Source organism: Psammomys obesus, unplaced genomic scaffold (genome assembly GCF_907164565.1).
Source record: "Psammomys obesus unplaced genomic scaffold, mPsaObe1.curated_primary_1811, whole genome shotgun sequence".
Lineage (NCBI taxonomy): Eukaryota > Metazoa > Chordata > Mammalia > Rodentia > Muridae > Psammomys > Psammomys obesus.
This window is the reverse complement of record NW_026596046.1, coordinates 3,227,154-3,243,823: the sequence shown is the minus strand read 5'-3', so window position 1 is coordinate 3,243,823 and position 16,670 is coordinate 3,227,154. Positions and strand designations below refer to the sequence as shown.

General features: G+C 48.3%; 1 protein-coding gene across 5 annotated transcripts in view; it reads right to left on the bottom strand.

The window, feature by feature from the left end:
* The window catches only part of Apba2 (amyloid beta precursor protein binding family A member 2), a 236,548-nt gene that overhangs the window by 118,056 nt on the left and 101,822 nt on the right, over positions 1 to 16,670 (bottom strand). For 3 of the 5 annotated variants that reach the window (XM_055623536.1, XM_055623541.1, XM_055623537.1), the window contains exon 3: positions 250 to 303. The exons of 1 other annotated variant lie outside the window; for it this stretch is intronic. The gene's annotated coding sequence lies outside the window, so the exon portion shown is untranslated. Of the gene's footprint in view, positions 1 to 249; positions 304 to 3,050; positions 3,076 to 16,670 lie in introns of those variants that run through there. One more of the 5 variants, XM_055623538.1, reaches the window with a different exon arrangement.

Here is a 16,670-nt window from a genome sequence, read left to right as displayed (position 1 = left end):
TCAGGCTCTGTCTTCTCCTTGGCAGTTAAACACCAGCTTCAAAGGTCCGTGCTCAGGAGCACTGAACTATGTATACCCATGCATGTCCTTGGAAATTCACATGGCACTGGTCTGCTTGCCCTGTACTGTCCCTCTGCTGAGGCAATCCCAGTTTCTATATGGCAGAAGTAAGAAGAAATTCCTAGCAAGACAGCTTTTACTCCACACAAGACCACCTGGCTCTGTGCAGGACCACCTCTGATTTCTTACCAAAAATGAGTGCCTTGACAGTGTCCTGAAAGCCCTCCTGGTGATCCAGTCTTCCTGGAATAAAGCAGAAGGAAGAGAAGAAATGACTTAATTCTAGAAATAACGATGGGGCTTACATAGAGCTCTTCCATGCATACAAGTTTAAATGAGAGCCCCTGAGTCACTTGCAAAACTGAACGAATTATAATTCCAACGAGAAGAGAGAAAGTAACCTAAACAAATAATTAAAATGTTTCTTTAGGCACTTCATTGCGTAATTATTGCCTTAAGAAAAACGTGTTGGGCAAATAATGATGGCTTATGTACCATTCTAGAAGGAGAGACTACCTGCATATTAATGAGGCGCTTCAAAGACCTCATGAATATGCATTTTTCTACAACAAAGCTTGACCCCAGTGGTTGCAGAACCCTCGTTCTGAGACACTTTCAAAGAAGGCTGGGGTCCATGTGAGGGTTGGAGGACAATGAAGAGTTATTAAAGGAAGAGACAGGATGTCCCTCACTTTCTCTCTCAAGGGTCTCAGCTCTCCCTCCTGGCCATGATCGTTCATTAAGAAACCAGAAGGAGAACCCCTTCAGCTTCCCATAAACAGAGACCACTTTACAAATGAAAGCTGAGGAGGAAACCCAACAGACTTGAGGGATTTAAGACCAGACCTTGAGTAGGATCAGGAAGGAAAGAATGCTTTATCTGTCCTCAAAATTGAGTCCAATTGCCTTCTCCATATGCTACAGCTAAAATAGGATGAAATTATAAAGGATTTTCTGTTTCTTTTTATTCTGTGTGGTGAGCTCTCTCTCTGTCTCTCTGTCGCTGTCTCTCTCTCTCTCTCTGTGTGTGTGTGTGTGTGTGTGTGTGCATGGATGTGAAGGTCAAAAGCCACCATCAAGTGTCTTCCTCAGTTGCTCTTCATATTTTTTAAGACAGTCTCTGAACCCAGAGCTCACTAGCTGGCAAGACTGAGTCAGCTCCCAGCTGCTCTGCTGCCTTTTAAAAGGTCTCCTCCTGAGGCCTTCCAAGGTAGAAGGCCCAGGGCAGAGGCTTCAGAGGCAGCTACACTGGATGGACAATTCACCTTCTACCTGCTGAGGGATCTGAGGTCACGGTGGGTGGCTTTACTGGGGAGAAGGAAAGGACACAAGCAGACAATGGCTTCTACTCAATGACAAAGGCCCAATCTGGACTTGCACTATCACATTTCCAACAAAGCCAGATGGTCACTCTCAGATTCCCTGGGAGGATATTCTTAGCAGCAGGTCATCCTAGCATTGGAGAATTTCATCTGCCCCCCCCCCCCCCCGCAGCCTGTGCAAATGCCCCACATCCAGACAGAAATGGCTAGAATCCTCTAAAAGACTGATAAGGGACCTGCAAACCCTTAACATCTGTGCCCTCAACAGAGTAGCAAGGGCTGGTATTCACAGAGCTGCCCAGGTCCTTCCCAAAGGACTGGTGAATATATAGAGTCTCAGTGCCTTACACTTTCTGGCTCTCTGGAGCGGCCTCTTTATCACACTCAAGTGATCGATTCAACCATGTACTCACTTCCCAAAGTACAGTCAGTATGAGCTGCTTGCCTCCTGTGTGCGCATCAACAAAGGCCTACACAGCACCCGCATGAATGTGGGGGAAAACAACTATCGAGGCTGGGGAGAGAGAACAGCCAGCCAAGTGTTTAATGACAGACAGCACAAGCATGAGGATCCAAGGCCTAACCCCAGAACCCACATTTAAAAAAAAACAAAACACAAAATACAGCCAACTGTGCTTGTAAACCCAGCACTGAGGAGGTGGAAAGAAGATCCCTGAAACTCAGCCAATGAAAGACCTTATCTCAAAAAGCATGGTGGGTAGCACCTACGGACTGACACTCAACATTCACCTCTGGCCTCCACACACACACGTGTACACACACACACACACACACCCACACACCCCAGTGGGGAGGGAACAGGAGGGAGAAAGTAGCGCGCGCGCGCGCGCACACACACACACACACACACACACACACACACATATTAAGAAATTAAGGCAAGAGAGAAAAGATCTGCTGGAAAGGCACTTGGGAAGGTGACATCCAGCAATCCCCCCCTACACACCCAGAACAGCACCTGCAGCCACACTCACATCAAACAGATGACCTGGTGTGCACCACAAGTGTCCCACCTGAGAACCTTCAAAACCAATGAATTACCAAGTTAGTGCATAGTATACATGGTACAGCTCCGGGGGCAAAACACTTTACTTGCACATCAGGAAAGGGCATTGCTCCTCGACTGGTTAGGACGTGGCTCTGTGGTCCCAAGCAAGTCAACCAGTGCTGAGGTCTGAAAATGGCTTGTCCTTTGTAAGACTACTGTTGGAGTTTAGTTTCTGCTGTGAGCTATTTAGAGATGAGAACTTATGCTGACCCTGGTGCTTGGAGGGAGACGATCAGGATAGGCGTGGCCATCTTGAGCTCCCACAACTTGCCCTGATGGCCTTATCAGAAGAGGGAGAGAAATCTGAACACACAAGCACTCCTGCTCTTTTGCTCACCATTTGAGGCCATGCATGTACCCCTGAGGCTGCTGCCAGCAGGATGGCCGTCCCAACATGCAGCTCTTAACCCTCGGCCTCCAGAACCGAGGACTAAAATAAAGCACCCCTTTCCCCAAAGTATCCATCTGTAGGTGTCGATTAGCCTAAGAGAAAATGGAGTAATGCAGCCAGAGAGACAGCCGCCAGGAAGATTGGCTGGGAAATAGAATCTTCATCCCACCACACAGGTTATGCTCCTTCCCAAAAGCACGCATCTCACCTCCCTTTCCAGACCATCTGGCATCATCCCAAATTCATTGCGGGCCTGTGGAGGTCCTTGTGTGCACTAAATCTAGCTTCTCATACCTGCTCCTGACGAGGGGAACCTGGGAAAAGCCAGGCCCTGTCCAGGGACTCACTCCCCTGCCCTCAAAGAACTGCCAGTGCCTCCTTCCCTGGAGAGCCTGTCTTTACAGCTCGGTCTCTTCTCTGAGGCCCCTGGGAAGGACAGAGCCTCATTCATCTGCAGCAGCACATCCCCCACCTGCTCCACATAGAGTCCCCAAGAAAGCACAAAATCCTCCAGCACGGAAACAGTGGTGTGTGTTATACCTTACACAAATACTTTTCCATTCGAGGAAACAGGCCCACATCTGAACTCAATTTAGAACCAGGCTTTAAGTGTCTATTTATAGGCTCCACGCAGCCATCCCCGGTGGATGTGGAGTCAGGGCTCCTGTCCACTCTGATGCAATTCATTTGCATCCTTTTCATGTTTATCTTCTCCAATTTCCCAGCAGCCTTTTAATTCAAATGCAAGGTCACCTACCACTCAGACCCCGAACCACCCCCAGTTCCTCACGTCGTCCCCAGGACCTTCTTGAGACGAAGGGAAGGCCATTGAAGGCCAGAATGGTCAGTAGCCATTCCTGTAGTTAACTGGGTCACCAGAAAATTCAAGTGCTTGCCAGTGTCTAAAAAGGACACAGGGGTACAGCATGCCTGCTGGGGTTACCTGGGTTTCTCCACACATCTGTTGTGTCCGGCTGTTTCTACCATTGCCAAACTCTTTCCCTCTCCTTTCTCCTCTCCCACCCCTGCCCGGAGTGGGCGTGGCAGGCCCCCTTAGCCATTTGTGATTAGGACAGCACCTGATTCACATTCTCTAGCCCCGACAGCCATCTTTAGAATAATTTCCTAGTCCTCTGCAGCCTTCAGGCTGAAAGTCTTCCCACAGGACTAACACGCTTTACACCCCAGGAGCTCTACCCACTCAGAGGCTTTGGTTTTAGATGGAGGCTGGAGACAGTTGACCATACAGCTCAGCTTTCACGAAAAGACATGCAAATTCAAGCCAAAGGATTCCTCCTGCCCCATGCCTACTGTAGGATCCTCCAGGGTACAGAGCCTCCAAGAGTACCCTGCCTTAGGAAGCATCATAGAAGCAAAGGCACTCTGGGCTATTCTGTCTACTGTAGGAATTAGACACAGAAAATACATCCAATGAATAGCTTTCAGCTCTCTGTTGTCATATGGCACTCCTGAGGCCCAGCTTCTTACCGGAAGATAACTGTTGTGATTTCTGGCAGTCAGTTCCAGGATTCATTAACATTCTCATAAGACACCACTTCAACTGACGCCATTCGTCCTGTACTTTTCAACATGCAAGTTTCTGGGAATAAGTTTGTCTGTGGTCAAACACAGCCTTTGAAATGCTGTGTTTCCAGGCATTCTGGAAGTAGAAATTCCTTAGAGGGGATGGCTCAGAATTTGCTGATTAGTTCTGATGGATCATGGGAGTCCCAGATCATGTGTGTTTACACATGTATGCCAAACACACAGACATATCAATCATATAGCATATGTGTGTATGTATATCTGTGTGTGTGTGTACCAACAGAACCCCACTCCCACCCCTGGCAGGGCATCTCACTGAACAATCAATCCAAAGCCAAGGTCCCTATCGAAGAAGCTTAGGCATGCACAGGGGTGACACACACACGTCAGAAGCAACCTTGAAAGCATTTTCTTAGGAAATTTAAGGCAAGTGTTACAGCTTCATAAAGTCCTGGGAGGAGTGAGAAACCAGGAAGATGGAGGCATGAACACATCCAGCTCACAGGGTAGAGTTGAGAACTCTGAGCCTACCCCTGCAAACCATCAGAGAGGCAGAGGACTGGTTGGCTGCCTCTAACACCCTGCTGACCACAGAGCTGTGTACTAACTTCCTTGTGCTAACTAGAAAACTTCATAGTGTAAAGAGCTAGGTGCTGGACACACAGATTGGGGATGGCTAGAACCCTGAGCTTGGGATAGAGAACAAACACAGTGAAAAGAGGGATAGTAATCCCGCAGACATCTGTGAACAGGACCCTGGCCACATACTGCAGAGGCCCTGAGATGGCTCAAGGAGTCCTTGTCAGAAGGACTGGTCCAGAAGCATCAGAGACAAGGCTTCCTCCTTCACTCCCTCCCCCGTTCCCTGGCACCAAACTGGTGTCTGCATCCTCGGACTGTTGGCTGGGTAACCTGCTTACCTTAGAGCTGCCTCGCTGACAGAAGCAGGCACTGGACAGGTAGGCAATAGAACAGATGGTCTCCTATGTCCTGGTACTGGAGACCCCATCCAAACTGCCCTGAGAAGAACACAACAGGATGGCTCACCACCCCACAGATGGGGTTAGAGCCACGTAACACCCAGGATGGGACTTTTCAGGAGAGGAAATCAGACATTCTGCAGGCAATGAACGTCCATTGGTTATTATAGGAGCAAGGGTGTGTGTCTGTCACATTGTCTCCAGAGACAGTGCTCAGGTGGACAGAGCAAGAATCTTTCAGGACAAATAAAGACAGGAGCCCAGAGGCTCAACTCCAAGAGCTGGTTGGAGCAGTGTTTCTACGAGCAAAGAGAGGCTGAGCTCAGAAAGGGTCCCCAGGTCCTCACAGCCAGTGGGAAGGAGAGATGGTAACTGCGGAAGCCCAGGTACTGTTTATAAGTAAGATGTTAACATTCTGAATAGCCAAGTCCCTAAGCTGACTGCAAAGTCTTCAGTGCTAATAACTCTATTTATAAAGATGAGAGTGTGTTATTTTCCTCCTGTGCAAGCTGAATCTTCAGAATAGAAAGCTCAAACCTCGAGACTCTTATTTGTGCAAATGTTTTGGGAACAGGCTGGATTTAAAGGGAGTCTTTGATGATCTCAAAGTTTCAAAAACAACTGCTGGTTACAGCAGGTGCTTCTGACTATGCTATTGAAGAGACTTAAAAATAATGTGCAAACTGTCCTCAAGAAAACGGTTACAGACCTCAGACTTGGAAAGGATATCACTCAAAGTCTGGAGGTGATGGGCCAGGTCAACAGGTGACACTGAGCTACTAGCCTCTCACTTCCTGCTCCCGATCTGACAGCAGAGCCTGTGTGGGAGATGTTTTCACTGGCTCAGACTAGTTCTTTCAACGTGACTGTTGCCTCCAGCGGAATCCCTGGTACCACCCTGAAGGCAGAGTTGAGGGGACAGGTGTAAACTATTTCTATTGGTTCCATACTCTGAAACTTGTTCTCAAACCACCAGTCTTTCTGGCTCAGAAATGTGCCCAAGAGGCAGCACTGCGGACCTCACTCTGTGGCTCACCTGAGTCTGCTTCTGCAGACAATACTCCAAGGCACTCCCAAACATAGACACACAGCGCGTAACGAGAGCTGGTCAGTAAGGCGCCTCATTGATGACAACAGACCCAGATTATACACTTGACGGTGTCACAGCATCCGAGTGATGCCCAACAGCACATAAATGACACTGGATGGAGATTGCACCCGCACTGATGTCACAGTACCTTAGTATAGGATCTGCACAACACTTCTCAGAACACACCCTGAGCAAGGCATGACTGCTTTATTAACAGCTTTTCTGGAACTAGTGGTCGCCTGCCACAGCTGCGCTGTGCTTTTCAGTAAGTCTGCCCTTGTGCAGCCCATGCCACCATGGGACAGAGCACGGTTTTCTGTACCCTTCTTGGCAGGCCTGCCTAACCTATAATCTCTGACATATTCTCCCAATGTTTCTCCACATTAAACTCATCCTGTTTTCTGGAGCCTCGCCAGAGGACAGACAGTTCAACACTGAGGTATTAAAAACTGGGCCTCGGATGCCAAGACTGTGGATGTCATGGACCAAAAGCAATGCTAGTGGGAGGCCAGGATGAAAGGGAAGGGACAGCTTGTTGGCAGATCGGCACAGCTGCATCCAACCTCAAGGTGTGCTGGACCAGTGAGGGGCCCCCAGCCTTCCCAGCCACCTCTGCTGGATGCCCTTCTCACTCTCATCTTCTCCAAAGCAAATAAAGCTTCTATTTTTGCTGTGAGGAGGAGCTTGATGCCTTCCAATTCCCAGGCATCCCCTGGAGGGAGGCTGGGATTTCGTTTTCTATTCAGGCAGCTTGGGGATTGAAGGGAGGGCTGTGTAGAAGGCTGAGAGCCAAGTGCAGCAGTGCCTGCCAGCCCATCAAAAGAGGACACAGCTCCCTTGGACAGGGTAGCATTGCCTGTATACTGGCTCCCATGTGACCTTGCAGGGCAGCGTCACGTTAGATGGACTAGATGAAGTTCACCCCCATCTAGGACAGTTCAACTGTGTCCCCCACAGTTCACCCATTGGAGATCTAACCTAAATGCAAATGTTGAGCTTCAGGACCTTTCAAACATATTTAAATCAGGAGGTCTCTAGCCTCATGAATGCATTGATGTGGATATCAAGGGAGTGGTTTAGTTATCCTGGGAGTGGGTTTCTGACTGAGGATGAGCTCAGCCCTCTTCTCTTTCTCCTCCCTCTCAGTCTCCCTCTTGGCCTTTGCCTTTCATCTTCGGCCATGGATGATACAGGTCTAATCAGATGTGAATACCTTCATATTGCCTTCCCCATATGGCATAAACGTGAGCCACAGAAATGTCTATTCTTTATAAGTTGTTCAAGCTGTGGTGTTCTGTGATAGCACAGGAAAAGGACAAATATGCTGCTTCACAGATTAAAAACCTCTTTCCCTTCCCAGCCTTATTCACAGATAAATTAGTTTGGCCAAGGCCACAGAGGAAGTACCCAACCTATTTTTTAATCCTGACAGGATGGCTCTGAAGTCCACACTCTTAGCCCTGTGCCACATTGAAAGGAATAGAAGGAAAAACATATTTGCAACACATAAATCAAACAATGGGTTAGACTGGGGCACAGGAAAAGATGAAATGGGACAAAGAGCAGGCCCAGTCATCCCAGAGCAAGCAGCGAAAATCAATTATAAACATAAAAATGTGTGAAAGGTGGTCCATCTCAGCAGCAGGCAGGGAGTGGGAACCAAGGCCTCATGTGGTGTCTTGATTACTTTTCTATTGCTGTGAAGACACCGCGACCAAGGCAATTTATAGAAGAAAGAGTTTATTGGGGCTTACAGTTTCAGAGGGTGAGATGGGGAGCACGGAGCAGGATGGCAGGCAGGAGGAGGATCAGGATCAGTAGCTGAGAGCTTACTTCCTGATCAACAAGCAGGAGGCAGAGAGAGTGTGTGAGAGACTGGACCTGGTGTGGGCTTTTGAAACCTCAAAGCCCACCCCCAATGACACACCATCTCCAACAACGCCACACCTCCTAATCCTTCCCAAATAGTTCCAATAACTGGGGACCAAGCATTCAAATATATGAATCTATGGAGGCCATTCTCATTCAACCCACAGGTAGAGAATACACTGAGACTAACAAATACTAAAAACATCTGAAATGCTGAGTCTTGCCAAGGAAAGGGCAAAGAGGAGACTCACCTACACGGATAGGAATGCTCCTTGCTGCACACACCCACTCTCAAAGGCAATTTGGCTACTCCTAGTAAAATTTAAGATTCATACCCTCAATCCCAAAGCAATTCCTTGTTAAGCACGCCTCACAAATCTGGCTCGAGATCACAAAGATATACACATAAATATCCACGACAGTCTTGTTTGTAACCGCTGGAAGCTGGAGAGCAGATGACCATCCATCAGTGGGAACCGGTAAGCACTACCATGCAGCGCTGATGAGGCATGCTCCAGCTGCGACTCCTGTGGGTGACACTCCCCAGCAGAAGGTTAAGCAAAGAAGGCAACTAGAGATAAAAAGATAAATGCTGTGCCCTGATATCATTTACAAAGGGCTGGCAGACAGCCTGTAAAATAACAAGAAGGGGCATATTTACAAACGCAGTGCAGGAAGCAACAAATAAGCAGCGGTGCTCCCTGCGAGACAGAAGAAGATACAAACAGGGAGAGGGTTGCACACTGAATTCCTTGGTGCTTTAAATGCGCTCCCATTTTTTTTTTTAATAAACCCTTCAAAAGCGGGTTCATCTCCCTAGGGTACTAGACAAAATGTCTTGTTCCTAGTACAGAGAAGAAAGCAGGCCGTGTCTGCGTGACTAGTGAGAGCAGGCGTTCAGGACAGGAGGCTTCCTGTTGACCCAGCTGCTATAAGAGTCTAGATCCATCGCAATACTCACCGTCAAGCCACTGAAGGTGTGTCGTTGTACATCGTTACCAAGAACATACATCAGAATCACCGGCTGGCAAGATGCCTCATCAGGTAGAGTCACCTGCTGCCAAGCCCTATGACGTGAGTTCAATCCCTGGGACCCACAGTTTTAGGAGAAAACTGACTGCTAAAGTTGTCTGCATACATGTGTCTAGACACAGACACATACACACACATGTATGCACACACATAGGCACACAGGCATGTACCCCTGCAAACATGCCATCCAGTGAGCCATCCAAAGCTGATGTTGATTAAAGCAGCCAGCCACCTTCCTTGCCACCATCTGAGAACAGACACAACAGCATGCCCAATAAATTCCAAGCTTGCTTCCCTTCTGCTAAAACATTTGGGCCCATGTGACGAAGTTTTTAGTCGAGGCTTTTCCCATTTTCCTTTGACCTTGATTTGTTAAGAAATGACATTGAGTGTTTCTCATCATTCATCACCCTACAGCTGGACCACGGGAGGAGAAGTGAGAGATGCAAACAGAAGAAAAGTGTGCCCATCCCTACCTCATGCTCTTATGTCATTACCGAGGGGGCCTGGGGCTTCAGTAGGATTCAGCCAGCCCAGTTCCTCTTCCCGCCTCCTCTTTCCGGAAGTGCTTGCTGTCCCAAGCCTTCCAGCATTGCCACCTCAGACTTGGCCCTCTGAGATCTAGAAGGGCTGTGATGAGAGACAGCCCTGCACTCCGGTGTTTGGGACCCAAGTCAAACTGTCCTACATCCCAAGCAGATCCTTTACTCCCACGGAGATGGCTGGAGGCAGGGGGATCTGCCCCCACTACCTACCAGGCTAAGCCCACTGCTGAGCTTACCTGGAGTAACCCCAGTCCCTCTCTGGCTTTCAGGACAATAGCCTTCCTTGAGTCAACTCCCAAAGGCCATCTGCAGGCCTGAGGTTGGTGCCAGCTGGATTCTGGGGGCTCTGTGACTGTAGCAGTCAGCGTTCCTCACTGCAACAGAGCATGAAGGAAAAGTCTGCTTTGCCTCAGTTTCAGGTGCTCCAGTCCCTTTGCTTCTGGGCTGTGGATCAGCAGTCGTGGCAAAAGGGCACCACACAGGGAGCCGGTAGACTCAAGAGGGAAGAAAGCAGGATCCCGTGTGAAAAGGCACGCCCCCACCAATCTAACTTCCTCCCTGCCTCCAGACCTACCTCCTCCCATTAGTTTCACAGGCTGGGGAACGAGTTTTTGTTCGTTTGCTTGTTTTGTTTTGTTTCAAGAAAGGGTTTCTCTGTGTAGCCCTAGCTGTCCTGGCCTCACTTTGTAGACCAGGCTGGCCTTGAACTCAAAGAGATCTGCCTGTTTCTGCCTCCCCGAGTGCTGGGATTACAGGCCTGTGTGACCACACCCAGCTGGGGACCAAGTTTTTGATGCATTTGGAGGGGGACACTCAACATCAAAATTATAATAGGGACCCGGGTCAGGAACCTTGTAGCAGTTAAGCAGGGAAAGGATTCCCTAGGAACCTGTGCCACAGGCTTATTGTGTAACTTAAAAGAGCTCTGTAGAAAAAAACAAAACAAAACAAAACAAAACATCATTTTGTTTTAAGGCTGTCAGGGTAATATCACCCGGAGCTACTCAGTAAACCCCAGCCCTTGGTCACATGATTCCACATAAGGGGCAGTACCTAGGTGATACCAGACAGACACCATCCCCACTACATGCTCTCCAAGTCATCCTGTACCCATCCTAGCACCTGTAGTGCCAAGCACAGTGCCTAGAGTGCCTGATTACACAACCACTACTTTGCCACCTTTGTACCCACAACAGCAAGAGTCATTGGCCACCTCCGCCTCACACCAAGTGAGAGAGGCTGAGCTGCTCTCTAGAACACATTTAAAGATGGAGTCAGCAGAGGAGACCACGTGGCAAAGGTTTTCTGTCATTACTGATACGCAAGAAAGACTCTTGCGCAGGAGTGGGGACCATAAGATGGCCTCCGTGCTGTGGATCAGAAGGTCCTGTGAACTGACTCCTAACATCCTCCCCACAACACCCTCCTGCAGTCATGGGCCTCCCAGAGGACAGTGATCTGTCCCAGGGCCCTGGAACTTGTCTTCCAAACGTAGGGAGAAGAAGCTCAGCTGCTGGCAGAACTGATGTGTTAGTTACTCTGAACTGCCAAAACAAAACAACAACAACAAATCATATAAACAGCAGAAGGGGGTCGGTGGCTGGCTGGCTCTGTCCCTTTGGGGCTTGAGCTCAAGCTGAACATCCAGGCTGAAGACAAAGGTGAGGGGGAAGGCTGTTCACATCATGGCGACAGGAAGTGGGCAAAGAGGATACCTGTGCTGGCCCATCCCCACTGCTAGTGCCACCACTGAGGAGCATTTTCCCCATTCTCGAGTTCCCTCTGGAAGCACCCTCACAGACACACCCAGAGCTGTGAAATACTAATCTCCAGGTGCGGCTTAATGCAATCAAGTTGACAATCAGTATTAATCATCATAGACCATGTGGCCTATCCTGAGAGTGACCTGCTGATGACCTTGTTCACTTCCTGTGCTCTGGGAATGTCTGTATCCACACAAGCTTTGAAGAAAAAAGTCACTTCTGAGTTTTATTGTTTGTTTGTTTTCAATATGCTAAGAGACTCTAGAAAACAATGCACTGGAGAACGAAAGACACAGAAAACTGCTGTGCATGTCCCCAAACGTCAAACTTCATGTCAGACAGGACTCAGATGATGGCATCCAAGTCACGACTAAAACCAATTACTCAAACACTGCCATAAATGCACCATGAATATACATTTCTGATGGAAGTAATAGCAAGAAAGTGAGTTTTTCTTTCTTTACACTTTCCATTTATTTAGTGTGTGCGCATGTGAGCATGCATAAATGTATGCCTGTGTGTGTGTGTGTGTGTGTGTGTGTGTGTGTGTACAAGTGCATATACCACCACACACTTGTGGAGGTCAGAGAGACAGCTTCCAAGCTTCTTGCTGATGTTTTAGAGAGAGAAAGTGTGTGTGTGTCTGTCTGTCTGACTGTCACAAGTACCTTCAGCAGTGACAGGATATCAGATCATCAGATCCCAGTTATCTTTCCATCATGTAAGTCCCAAGGTGGCCAGGCCTGGCCTTTACCTGCTAAGCCACCTTACCAGCCTACGAATTTCACCCCTTCTATGTGACAGCTGAATTAATCACACATTTTGGTTGGGCTGAGATTGTTCACAGACATTCTTAACCTCCCAAATGCAGGAATCCTATAGGTAACTAAGTCTCTTCAACACTGAGATAATACTGGCATCTCAGGGCCTCTGAACTTGAGGGTCCCATAGCCAAATTGCAGAATAGGGACATGGGAAGACAACCTACTATACATCTTCCTGCTTCACCAAGTTCTTCCTGATTTTTTTTTTAGTGTGTGTGTGTATGTGTGTGTGTGTGTGTGTGTCTGTCTGTCTGTCTGCCTGCCTGTTTATCTGTCACAAGTACCTTCAAAAGTCAGAAGATATCAGATCATCATATCCAAGTATCTGGAGTTACAGGTGATCCTGAGCCCTTGACATAAGAATTTGGAACCAAAGTCAAGTCCTCTATGAGAAGACTCTTAACTGCTTAGCCATCTCTCCAGCCCCTCCCCATCTTGATAAACCTATGACGTCTAGTGTCAGACTAGCTCCAACATCATTTAAGAGCACTGCATCTTCCCAGACACACCTGTGAAGGACTGCCTGGATTAAGACTCATCTCCAAGAATGCCTGTGAAGGACAGTCTTGATTACAATAATTGAAATGTGATGACTCTGCCCTCAATATGGGTGGCTGCCAGGATTTAAGGATGTCTGAAGGGGAAGCTTTTCCTTTTGCCTCCTTGCCTTTGCTTCTCACTGGTAAGTTCAACTACTCTGCTGTTGCTGCTGCTATTGCTGCTGAGACATTCCCTCGGTGATAGCAGAACCCAGTAACTTCCAGCTTCTAATGTGGGCTGAAGAAAAGCAGCTCTTCTGGAATTGCTCTGGCCTTCAGCACCAGCTTGGAAGTGCTGATACACTTAGCTTCAGAAAATGAAAAGCTACTGAGTTCTTGGTCTATCCATGTGAAACAGTCATGGTTGGACTACCCAGACCATATTGTGTGAACTACTCTAATCCATTCTCCCAGAGAACTCTAACATAGAGGGAAACCCAAAGCACAGCTTCCACTGATGTGAGCGGAGTCTTGCATCACATTTTTCATTGTTACAGAGAGATGACAGCAACCTAGAGTCATTGCCAACGGTGGCCCATGACCAAATCTCAATTTGGCTTCTAGAGTGGGTGACACCAGTTCTGTGGGCAGCCATGCCAGGCTCCTGTGAGCTCTGGAGGAATGTAATCTCTCATCACACCACCAGATGTCTCTGAGTTTGTCATGGCTCTCCAGTACCTCTTTGTCCGTTATCCCTACCATGATAATTATTGTTTTGGTTTGTTTGTGTCTGTCTTCACCAAATTTTTTTTGGTCCAATAATTTAGTTCTAATAGAACACAACTTTGAATGGTGACTCTCCTGGGATCTTGTCAATCTTATGACATTGGGAGAAAGTCATTTCATCTCCTTTGGGCCTTTGTTCTGTTTTCAGGGGTTACTCTAAGGACTGCAGATAATTTTTCCATAGCAAAACTAGGAATATTGACAGCTAGAATATATGCACCAGATCACATGAGAATATATGAACCCACTCCAGGATGAAGCTGATAAAGTAGGAGAGAAAACAAAGAGAAACAGTACCGAGGTAACAAAATCAAGTCACTAGATCAAATCTTGCCTGAAACCAACTGATCTGGATTTCTCAATTGCATGGGAAAAAAGATTCATGTCACTGTGAAATGTGATTTTGTTAATTGCATGAAGGGTGTTAATGGATGAGAAACCATGTCAGAGAGACAGAGAGCCTGACCATCCAAAAAGCAGAGTCCACTAAGTCCCCACATGCCTATCAAAATATCAGGCCAGGCACACATCACATCACACACACACACACACACACACACACACACACACACACACACACCTCCCTTCTTTATATCTTTGGAGGCAGGTCCACTTTTCCAGTCTTACACAGTAGAAGTTATGAGAAATTAAATCCAGTTGGAGCTCTCCTACTGCCGAGCCTAATGGCAGCAGTGACTCTGCTAGGGCTTGAGCTACAAGGAGTGGTTCCCATTTCTAAAAGACAGCTTTGACCTTGGTTTGCCCTCTTGTGCTCATGGGAAATCTTAAGGCGGCCTTCAGGAATAAATTTTCTTTTAATTAGCAACACAAATAAGCCCTGTTCTGCTGGTCAGCTGGCTCTTGCTGCATTGGCTTGATCCCCTCACCCTAGCCCAATTCAGTAACTGATGCAAAGACCCAAAGAACAATTGGATAAGCCATACCATTCAGGGCCCAAACACCTGAGATCCCAGAAGCGGGTTCGTTGCTTACAGCCACAGACCAGATCTAACTGACAATCCTCAGGACAGATTCCCCCTACCCAATCTCCCCACCATGAGGCCACATGTGTCCTGCAACCATCTGCTAATGTAGGCAGGTAGCCATTGGTGCATTCAGAGAGGGGCTCTACAGGGACAGGAAAGTGTACATGAGACTCCTGCCAAGTGTGGACAACCACACCAGATACCTGAACAGGCTGCCACAGACAGGGATGGTTTGCAGTAAAAGTTGGACCCCACCCAAAAAGGGCCCCTAGCTTCCTGCACCAAACCCCACCCTAGAGAAGCCATACTATCTTAAAACTGGCTGGAGTGCTGTACACCTGGGAAGGACCAGCAGTCGTTGACTGAGGAGGGCAGTAGGTGCCTTCCATGGGCAAATCAAATGACACTGAAAGACACACTCTTGACCTTTTAAAACAGAACAAAGACCCAGGAGAGCCACCAATGCCAATGAAGAAGAGTGGGGGGCACAGCAGAACAACCAGGAAACAGCTAGGAGGCAGGACAACGAAGGCCAGAGCCTGATCCTAGAGCAAAGGCTATGGAGAAATAAGGGGGTTGGGCAGCAGGAGGGGTAGCAGAGGTCCAGCCTGCAAGGGGTCCTGGGTAGGAGAGCAGGCTGGGATAGAAGGGCTGGCCAAGTATACCCTGGAAAACTGCTTCCTTGGATCTTGGCTAGCCTCAAGTACCCTTGGGAAGATGGCAGGTGGTAGTGACGCTGAGACCCGGGCTATGCTGACACTGCACACAGCCCAGGGCCCCAGACCCAGAGGATTTTAAAATCTCTGTGTCCCTGCCACGCAGAGGCCTCTGGACTAATCAAATGCTTTCAGGACCATTAAGCAACTCCGGCTGCTCAAGATCCTTAATGGGTTTGGAAAAATACAGCCCAACTCCTGCAGCTAGCCAAGTCCTTTCACCTGCCTGCTGACCTGCTGCTGTGCAGAGGGAAGCTGGTGCCCACCCACCTGCAGCCCTGGGGCAGCACGGCATGACTGCTGCATTCTGTAGGTCGAAGCAGATGAACCGCCGTGGAAGGACACACACCCTCCAGTGCAAACACAAGCATCCTCACAATTAAGTTCATGACAGCTCACAAGCTCCCAACACGGTTTTTATAAAAAAAAAAAAAAAAGGAAAATTAACTTCCTTCATAGCTCCCTTGGGTGCCCTCCAAACAAGCTTCAGGCATCAGGAAACTCTTTGTTATCCTTCTGTCCTAGCATAAAAACTGTGTGCCACCACCCACCCAAGGGCGGCGGTGGCAGCGGCAGCAGCAGCAGCAGCAGCAGCACAGCTACCTAAGGCCTATGAAGGTTCACAGCTCAGCCCAGCATCCCCTTCTCAATCTCTGGAACACTGGAAGCACCGTGAGTACACGTTACAGATGCTCAGCCGCCTAAGCAAAGATGGTCCAGGCAGCATTCTCCTTCAGTGAACTACGTGGACACCGCTTGAGTCATCCATGCTGTGATTCAGCTAAGACACTCAGCTGTATGATATGAACAAATGAGCAAATGCTGGGGAGGTGGACATCAAAACCATCCTTTGATAACTGACGGTGGCTTTGCCCTCGAGTGGGAGAGAAGCTGGGAACAGAGGGAGAAAGATGAAGGCTAACCCACCTGATTCGGCACTCAACCACTCTTTTGTCTAAGCCATCTCCATACCCTGGGGAAATAGGCTGCTTTTTTTCCCTTGACTCTTGGCTTTAGACAAGATCTTAGGTCCCATCTGCATGGTCACCGTATAGTCCCTATGTGGCAGAGTGGGGATTTGACCAGGTCAGCTGAATCCAGAGTCCCAGCTAGTCTCACTGCCTCTAGGCAGAAGATGGGGAGCATAGGTGAGTGAGTCTAACCGTCCCCAACTCCTTGACAGTCTGTAGGTAAGGTCCTCACTATCTGCACT